The sequence below is a fragment of the Micromys minutus genome (genome assembly GCF_963924665.1).
Source record: "Micromys minutus genome assembly, chromosome: 22".
NCBI lineage: Eukaryota > Metazoa > Chordata > Mammalia > Rodentia > Muridae > Micromys > Micromys minutus.
In genome coordinates this window covers 27,752,465-27,762,874 of record NC_137957.1, presented here as the reverse complement: position 1 = coordinate 27,762,874, position 10,410 = coordinate 27,752,465, and the positions used below count along the sequence as shown (strand labels likewise).

The 10,410-nt window shown below is 39.2% G+C and overlaps 1 pseudogene across 1 annotated transcript; it reads left to right on the top strand.

Annotated features, from left to right (window-relative positions):
• The first annotated feature begins 213 nt into the window (after positions 1–213).
• LOC308435339 (NADH dehydrogenase [ubiquinone] 1 alpha subcomplex assembly factor 4-like) lies at positions 214–721 on the top strand (annotated as a pseudogene). Its single transcript has one exon. The product of its transcript is annotated as an NADH dehydrogenase [ubiquinone] 1 alpha subcomplex assembly factor 4-like (transcript).
• The last annotated feature ends 9,689 nt before the right edge of the window (positions 722–10,410 follow it).

Genomic DNA, 10,410 nt, shown 5'->3' with positions numbered 1-10,410 from the left:
ATCTATGGTCACTTGATCTTTGACAAAGAAGCTAAAACCATCCAGTGGAAAAAAAAGACAGTATATTCAACAAATGCTGCTGGTTCAGCTGGCAGTCTGCTTGTAGGATGCACAATGATCCTTTCGTATCTCCTTGTGCAAAGCTCAAGACTAAGTGCATCAAGGACTTACACATAAAGCTAGATATGCTGGTGATCTGTAGATCATGTAGGGATGGGAGCTCACGTGACCTGTGCCTTCAGGAAATTCAATGTAGAAAAGACAGGAGCGGTAGATCAGCAAGAGGAAGCCCTCCATGGTACTCAAGCACCCTTCCACCTACAGCCTCTTGCAGGAGCACCTGAGTCAGTATTCAGAAATTGAGGAAGTTTCTATAAAAGATAACAAGCTGCTGTCATTACTGAGAGATGTATATGTCAATTCCAAAGGTCTGGTGCCTTCCTTGCCAGTAAAAGATGAAGCACAGCAAAAACCAAAGGAATTCAGACTGCGGATAAGAGATCACTTTGACAAGAATATCATGGACATTCCCAAAGGCAAGATTACTGTTGTAGAAGCACCAACCCTTCTCAACTCCCTCTAGAAACACAGACTGCTGAGAAAATCACCCAAAAATACCATTTAGAACTGAAGGATATAAATTCCCTTCTCAAATATTTTGTTACTTTTGAAGTAAAAAATCTTTCCACCTAAAGACAGGAAAACAATAAAATCAAAATGAAGAAAAATCACAAAACAACCTCCTAGGTGCCCTCCCAAGCTCTGTGTCCTTGGTTTTTGTGTATTAAATTATACAAGTTACTGTGAGTTGAGGGCCATAACTTTGATAGCTCTTTGGTCTCTTCTGGATTGTTTATATATTTTCTTAAAAATTTATGTATGGGTATATGTCAGCAGTATTGATCATGTGACCTGAATGATTCAATATTGATTTTCACTTTCCAGTTTAGGATGGTTGGTTCTTTGTAGGAGACAAAGCAAGAGCCCTTCTGAAAGCAAGAGCCCCTTTGACTCCTTTAAGACAGATAATCAGCAGTGAGACATACGTCTATATTTCCCAAGTGAAGAAAGAGAAAAAACTGAGTACAAAGGATGAAAAATATAGATTAGTACTCTATAGAATAAAAATCCATTAGGGTTTTTTTAATGTTCTATAATGATTTTAAATATGAAATAACTTTTTATAAGAATTAGTGCTGTCTGTTACATGCTAGCAGTCTCTCTTTTGACAAATAGAAATAGGTAACTTGAAAAGTTTTATGAGAGGCAATACTTAAAAGTATTTGAGCAAATTACTTCCTTTAATTTATAAATGATAGAAATATGAATGAACAGCTAAAAATAATAGGATCCCATTTGATAACCAAACAAACTTGTTTCATTCTAGAAGAAAAAATAGACAGAAGTATAAAATAAATCCCCAAAGGGACCTAGGAAGTTACCAATTCATTCACTTAAACTCTGGGGCATAATACATTCCAGTGATAGAATCTCAGATGAGGTAATATGAGTTTGGCTCATTCCAGCATGTTATACCTGTGGGTTCTTGACTGTACTGTTTGACCTCTCTGAAACTAAATTTCTACAGAATTATAACTCTGCCTTATGTAAATTTCAGGAAAACGGTGAAGATAAGTGACAAAAGACCAGGCAAGCACAAAGTCTTATAGTTAAAATGGGTGCCTACAGAACATGCGATGGAGTGGGCTGTAGTTTATGATGCAAGGAAACCAGAGTTTAGGTTCTTAGAATCCCATTAGTCTTTTTACTTATTCTGCCAAAACCAAACACATTTTAAGAGGACAGAATAGAGTTGGGGAATGGACTTGTCCATATTCTCTCAAAGAAACATGCCTCGAGAACAGACATATTTGTCCCTGGAAAGGGTGAGGGAGCTGAGAGGAATCCAGGACAGTGATGGAGGGAGGCAGATGGAACAGCAAAGATGGGAGGTAAAGGAATATTCTTAAGTCTTTTCAGATCCAGTTCCAGTGACCAAACTATACCTACTTATTTGTGGTTCAGTACAGAACGGGTTTCAGAGAACATACTATTCTAATCATTGCAAATTATATTGGAAAATGCTGTTAAAACCATCTTTCTTCAGTTCAAAATGAATACGTGAATCTGCTGTACTGACTCATGTTTTGTGGGTGACTAGCAAATGTAAATATGGTTTCTTATATGGAATCACACAATAAAATCCTTCCATTAAAAAAAAAAAGCAGATATGCTGAATCTAATAGAAAAGAAAATAGGTAACAGCCACACATACTTGGGCACAAGGAAAAAAATTTTCTGAACCAAACACCAATCAATGGCTTATGCTTTAAGATTAACAATCAACAAATAGGACCTATAAAATTGAAATGCTTCTGTAAAGCAAAGAACAGAACAGCAACCCACAGATTGAGAAAAGGTCTTTACCAACCCTACATTCAACAGAGGGCTAATATACAAAATATACAGAGAACTCAAGAAGTTAGACAGGAGAGAACCAAATAGCCCTATTAAAAAGTGTAACTTTATTAAAAAGAGCTAACCAGAGAATTCTCAACTAAGGAATCTTAAATGTCTGAGAAGCACTTCAATACCCTGAGTCAACAAGAAAATGCAAATGAAAACAATCCTGAGATTTCACCTCACACCAATCAGAATGGCTAAGATAAAAAATGCAGGTGACAGCAGATGTTGGCAAAGATGTGGAGAAAGAGGAACACTCCTTCGTTGTTGGTGGGATTGCAAGCTGGTACAACCACTTTGGAAACCAGTCTGGTAGTTTCTGAGAAAATTGGAAATAGTTCTACCTGAAGACCCAGCTATACCATTACTGGGCATATGTCCAAAAATGTTTCAACATCTAAGAAGGACAAATGCTCTGTCATGTCTAGAGCAGCCTTGTTTATAATAGCCAGAAAATGGAAACAGCCCAAATGTCTCTCAAGAGAAAAATGGATACAGGAAATGTGGTACATTTACACAGTGAATTACTACTCAGAGATAAAAAACAATGACTTCACAGAATACACAGGCAAATGGATGGATCTAGCAAATATCCTGAGTAACCAGGTAACCCATTCACACAGAACACACATGGAATGTACTAACTGATAAGGGGGTATTAGCCCAAAAACTCAAGATCCCCAAGATTCAACCCACAGACCCTATAGAGTTTATAAGGAAGGAGACCAGCGTATGGATACTTCAGGCCTTCCTTGAGTGAGGAATGCGATCATAGGGAGAGGTGAAAGGAGAGGGGGACCTGGGGGAGAGAAGGGGAGAAGAAATAAGGGGGCAGTATCAGGTACTGGAGGGGATGGGAGTGAGTTACAGAGGGTCAGGAATTCAAATGAAAGTATGTAGGGGGGATTAGGAATAGGGGGTAGCCTCTGTAGGGTCCTAAATACCAGGGAAAAGAGAGATTCCCAGGAACCAAAGGGGGTGGTTTTTGCTGAAATGAGCAGAGAAGGGGAAATAGGACCTGTAGAGACCTCCAGCAGCTAGGCATGAGCTTCAGGTTGAGGGATGAGGCACTCACCCATCTCACAGTTTGTAACCCAGAAATGTTACTGTCCAAAGGAAGAAAGAGAGAAAAAATGGACCAGAGACTGCAGGAAGGGCCATTCGGGGACTATCTCACCTGGGAGTCCATCCTGTCTGCAGACACCAAACCCTACACTATTGCTGTGGTCAAGTGGTGCTTGCTGACAGAAACCTGATGTAGCTTGGGAGGTCTGGCCAGCAACTGACCAATGCAGATGTGTGTGCTTGGAGTCAACTATCAGTCTGAGCTCAGAGACCCCGTAGGGGAGCTGTGGAAAGACTAGAGGAGCAGAGGGGGGATTGCAAGTCCATAGGAAGAACACCATCAGTTGGCCAGACCACCCAGTGCTCACTGGGACTTGAACATCAATCAAGAAGTGTGTTTGTGTGTGTGTGTGTGTGTGTGTGTGTGTGTGTGTGTGTGTGTGTACAGCAGAGGATGGCCTTGACTGACTGCAATAGGAGGGGAGGCTGTTGGTCCTGTGAAGGTTTGATGCCACAGCATAGGGAGACACTGGAATGGTGGTGCAGGAGGTGGGTGGGGGAGCACCTTCATGGAGACAAAGAGGTAAGGGGACGAGAGGGTGAATGTGGGATGAGGAATTTATGGAAGGGTAACCTGGAAGTGGGATATCATTTGAGATGTAAATGAATGAAATGAATAATAAAAAGAAAGGGGAAAAAGAATGTTTAGACTTCAAGTAACTTTGAAATATTTAAAAATTCTAGGGAACAATTGTTCTTCAACATTTCCAGTTAGTTCATTTACCTAAGACTATTTTTCAGAGAAAACCATACCTTTATAGATGATGTCAGAGTCGTCCTTAGGAGTGGCAACATCTTTGTGAACAGCAGAAAGCATCCCTGCAGATGTCTCTGGAAGCTGAGCTGAGGGAGGGATGCAGCCTTGCAGAGACAGTAGAGCAGCTTGTTAGTTTCTCCTCTCCACTGCCCTGCACAGGCGATCGCTCCCACCTGTCAGGCATTTTATGGTATTTCCTAGTTCAATAAAAGCCATATTTGTTCATGTTTTCTAAAATAGGCTTGAAGGATAAAGCTAGATCCCAAAGCTTCCAGGTTTAAGAAAACATCTGGGAAATGAGGAGGCTGTTGGTAGAAGCAATGGAGAGACTGGGGTAGGCAATGGAAAAGATTATTGTTCAGTAGAAGATTAGTGTTCCTGGAAACAGATAATCAATGGCAAAATCTGCCTGACATCAGCAACCAAAGAGAATTTTAAGAGCAAGAAGAACAAACAATACTTTATGTTATTTATATTTGAGTAATACTATTGTCACCTAAATTATTTCAATTCAGATGCATATTCATGCCCCTTTACTGGGGCTGAAGAGAGAATACTCAACTGAACTTAATGGCATATATCTGGAGCCCTGGCACTGGAGAAGACTCAGATGGATCCTTAAAGCCCTTTGGTCAGGACATCTATCTAATTGGTGAGTTTCAGTTTCCATAGGAGACTCTGGCTCAAGCAATGAAGTAGTTGGTTATAAAATAAGCCATTCCTCTATCAATTATTGGCCTCAATACACAATATAGCATACATGAGTGCACATACATGCTCACAATACACACAAACCACACACAGAGATATGAAAAAGACAATAAAGCTTGTGTGAATTATTGAGTAAGGATACTAGGAAAGTAGCCCATGGACAAGGAAAAAAAAATATCTTAAGAGAGTTATAGAAGTTGATCCTCATAATATGGGATATAGGGATGTGGAAGTCACCAAAACTGAGCAGCTAAGTCATCTTATTGAATATGAGATGGCTAAAAAATTCAGGCCAAGTTCTGCTGACTCATAATTGTGGAAAAATAAGAGCTTCTGAAAGAGCAGCATTTAAGCAGAAGAAACTGGATTCTAAGATGGACATGTAAAGAAAAGAAAGAAAGAAAGAAAGAAAAAAAGAAAGTAAGAAAGAAAGAAAGAAAGAAAAAGAAGGAAAGAAAGAAAGAAGGAAGGAAGGAAAGAAAGAGAGGGAAAGTGAGGGAAGGAGTGAAAGAGAGAGAGAGAGAGAGAGAGAGAGAGAGAGAGAGAGAGAGAGAGAGAGGAGAGAGGGGAGAGAGAGAGAGAGAGAGAGAGAGAGAGAGAGAGAGAGAGAGAGAGAGAGAGAGAGAGAGAGAGAAGAAAGAAAAAATGAAGGAAGAAAGGAAGAAAACATTAACAAGTAGTTGGGAAATGGTTATTTTTATGTACCCAATTTTAAAAATAAAACACTGAAATAACTCTCATCTTTATTTTCCCTCACATAGAAATATAGTTGAAAACTTTCAGATACAAAAACCTTTCAGTCATAATCTTACTTCAAATGGGGAGAAAACAATAAATGGAGCGAGACACTGGAGTGCAGCCTTCACAACTTCATCCCTCACCAGCAGCCCTGGATTTGTACTGAAGCCATTACTACCAGAGCCAGAATTACTGATTCTCATAGGATGCAGAAGTGGTCAAGCTAGGCAACCATTCTGATCATCTGAACCCTCTCCTAGAATGTCAGGATAATCATGGCTCCATATAACTAGTCACATTGCTTTAGAGGTAAGTATAAATATGTAGAGCATTTCAAAAGCTGCAGAACACTTCAAATGTGAAATGTAAAATAAAATTTTTCCTACTAGTGTAGGGAGGAAATTAGCTGCTCTTTCTCAAATGGATTTTTACCCATGAAGGCCCCAGTGTCCAAAATCCCAGGAAGCAAACTGAATCAAGTTGTGGTGGGTGGGATAAATTCCCACCCACGACCTAAAGCTCAGAAGGGAAAGAAGGTAATACTGCAAGGTCCCTGTGGTTTCAATTTCATTGGTGCTTTTGTGTGTTCCTTCCTGTGCTAGAGAATTTGCATTGTTTGAACATTTGGTTGATATTCCCAAGACAAAACGAATTTAAAACCAAGACAGTTGGAAATTACTTTTATATTAAAGAAGAGTCACAAATCTACATTCATCTCATTTCCTTCCCCCCTCCCCTCTTCCCAGAAGAACAAAGAGAGGGAAAAGAGGGATGAAGAGGAGGAGGGTGGTGAGAAGGAGGAAGACAACAACTCACTGCAGAGGTGTGGTGTGTCAGTCACAAGAAAGCATTAGACAGATGCATCAAGGTGTTCTGAGCATTCTCCAAAGACCCTCATCTCCCTTTGGCTTGTCTACATTTAACTCACCTAAGGATAGAAGCTTTTTTCTTACTTTATGGCCTCTGCTAATCAATGCATTTCAAATTACGTTTTCCTTTTTATCAGTTTCCTCTGGTGGTGGATCAAAGAAGCTGGCACTTCTGTTTGGAACTGAGTTTACCAGTAGACTTCCTAGATACCTAATGAGTGTTGTGTGCACAACAGGGAGATATGGGGAGAGGGAGCCAGTGGAAGGAATGGAAATGAGCTAGTGACCATAAAGTAATGTATCTTCCATCTTAACTTTGCAGTATAAAAAAATTATATGCTGCTTGCATGTGTTTTTACCTGTGGCATAGAGAGCTTTAACTAACCTGCATACTCTCCAAATCTTTGACATCACAAAGAATAGCCTAAAATATGGCAAAAGGTGGCTTCTTTGTCATCAATCATGTGTACTTTGATTGTGCTCTTGGAATTTCACATGCTGATTATGACAGCCACTGGCCTTGGGTCAGTGACTGAGCCAAAGAGACAGCCAACTGCTCCCATCACAGGACAGGAATGGAGCTAAAGTAATCAGTAAATGGTTGATCTACCTCAAGGCTGCTGCACTATGTTTCACTGTAGCCAGCTCTGTTTGGTTACATATAATTCACAAATAAACAGTTTATGTCTCTGACCAGACACAAGAATTGACTTTAGTTAAAACTCTTGATTATTCTTTAGTTTATCAATTCTCAGTCTGTGGGTTCTGATCCCTTGGGGCATTGATTAGTCCCCTAATGCCATTGGAAAATACAGATATTTACATTATGATTTATAGTATTAACAAAGTTAGTAATGAAGTAGCAACAAAAATAATTTAATGGTCAAGGGGTCACTACCACATGAGGAACTGTATTAAAGGGTCACAGCATTAGGAAGGTTGAGAATGACTACTCTAGTTCAAATTTTTCCACCAACTCTGTTAGGCTTGGTTTGCACAGGATTATGACTAATATTGCAATTCTTTACATGCTGCCCTGGACCTAGGGTGGATGTGTCAGATAGTCAAGTCAGCTTACATCTCTAAGTAATAGTGTCTTAAATTGTGTGCTGCCTAGGTCTCCTGCTCTGAAAACATGCCTAAAGTCTCAGAGGATCATGTTGGGTGCTGCTTGAAAGAAAATTTCAGATGGACTCACATTCACTGTAACTCCAAGAGGGAAAATTGTAACAAACACAAGCTCAAGTAATAATTCATTCACTAAAAAGGAATTGGAACATAGTAGCAAGAAATAGACAAATAAACAATTACTTCCTGGATCTAGGTAATAAAAAGTGAAGGACTTTGTTAGTAAAATTGCATTTCATAAATATCATCATGATAATTAGGAGATTAGTGTGGTGAAATACAGTAAAATGTAATGTAACTTAACAAAGCATGGAATGGATGATTATCAGATTAGTGCTTGTAGCATCAAAATTTCAGATATCATAGGTGTGTATGTGTTCTGTGAGTGTATAAGTTCATCTATGTGCATATGCAAGTGTCTGTGCACCCAAATAAAAGCCAGAGGACAACCTCCACTATCTACCCACATTTTTGTTTTTTTTTAAAGACACATTGGATGCTAGGGATGAAGAACTGGGCTTAATGCTTGCCTCATCTGCCTCTCTCCCTTGTCCACAGGACTTTGAAGCTGAATTTTATTGAAAGTTCCTAAATTACTATTACTATAAAATATAAGCCATTGTAGAATATGATCTATTGCAATGGAAATAAAATGTCCCCGTAGAGATTAAGCATTTGAAATAAATCAAAGTAAATAATAAATAAAACATAATAAGGTCTTCAACTGGTTTTATTCAATTTATTAATATGAATGTTGTTTTAGTTGGGGTTTCTAGTGCTTTGAAGAGTCACTATACAGTTCTTATAAAGGGAAACATTTAACTGGGACTAGCTTACATTTTTGTTATCATCATGGGATGGAGCATGGCAGTGTGCATGTAGACATGGTACTGAAGGAGTTAAGAGTTCTGCATCTTGATCTGAAGGTAGCAGGAGACTGTGCCACACTAGGTATAGCTTGAACATAGACGATCTCTAAGTGTAACCCTGCAGTGAAGTAACAAGGGCACACCTCCAACAAGGGCACACCTCAAAATAGTGCCACTCTGTAAAAGTCAAGCATTCAAACACATGAATCTGTGGGGGTCAAACTCAAACTACCACAGATGTTAAAGAGCAAAAACCTTAATTGTGATTAAAGTCAGTGCTGTCATTAATTGTGAAGAAAGACTAGAAATGGGGCCTAAGTTTAAATCAACAGTAGTCTTATTAGATATCCCCTTCCCCCCAACACACATTCCTGTTTCTGTACCATTTCTGGCTTTCTGCTGTATCACAGATACATTACATGAGAAGTATGTCTAGCTGCTAAAAGATATCTTAATTCTCTTATGCTAATTTGAGGTTTTTCTTTTGGAGAGAAATTGTTTGGTTTCTTTCCCAGTGAATGTTTAACAAGTTTTATTACAAGTACTAGCTGCTCAGAGATGCATCTCAGAGGAGTTAATTTGGGAGTTCTAGGATGGAAAAGGGACACCATGGTAATTATTAGAGAAACCTTAAACTATTATGTGAAATACAGACCTCTATTTTCTTCATGTAACTGGCGCCGACAGCTTTGTCTTGACTAAGTGATATGCCTGTCAAATCCAAAGGAGGTAGGAGACAAATGGATTTCTAATCTGAACAGAGAGCCAGTTCCAGTCTAGACTTAAACACGTTTATTGCTCTAGCCTCAGAGGCATTGTGTAGTTCACTCACATATTTGCCCTGCATTCTCTCTCCATCAGGAACAATGTAGACATGATGCAGTGAAGGACCAGACCATTCCAAGTGCAGTCTTCCTGCTCTGTGTCAGAAATTGAAGCATGACTAATGCCATCCTCAGTCTTGACAATCTCAAGGAATGTTTGCAAAGACTGCATTTTAAATATTCCCTAATAGGTTCTAGCAAATTTATTACTTTGTCTCATATCTCAAACCCCAATAAAATGTTTTCCTTTAGAAGAGTTGCCTTGATCATGGCATCTCTTCACAGAAATAGGAACCCTAACTAAGACAACATCCATGTGAACTTTGTGTGTGTGTAGAGTTTTCCCATTTAAGATTTTCCTGCCTTCCTTTTCTAGAAACAAATTCCATAACATGCAACCCCAGAAATCATCTGTAGAAAGTGGGAGATTTCAGAAACAAAGAAGACAGCTTCATAAGAATTTTAAGGAAGTTCATGTGAAACTTAAATCACACTCATGCTCTGGAGGGTAGGGGTGAGATAGAGGTCGGAATGGGATAAAGCTCAAGCCTCTAGGAACATAACCCAAAGCCAGTATGGGATTAAAGGACAGACAGAGGCAAAACTGGCTCAAAGGCTGTCTGCATCCTGCAGGAAGACCACCCAAAATGACACAGCAAGAAAAAGTTCCAGTACATGTGCTTTACCTTGCAAAAGTAAGCATGTGTTAGCATAGCTGCATGGTAATTCAGCTCTCCCTCCTTAATGTATCATAACCCTTGCATGCATAACCTTTATTGCTAGGAACTTTCCTTACTTTATTGTTTTAAAAGGTAAGATGCAAATTCTATACTTCCGTACTACTATACTACTAGAATACATAAGTGAAAAACCATATTCTAAAGGTACATATAAATGAGCCGCCACTATTCTAACACATTAGCTGC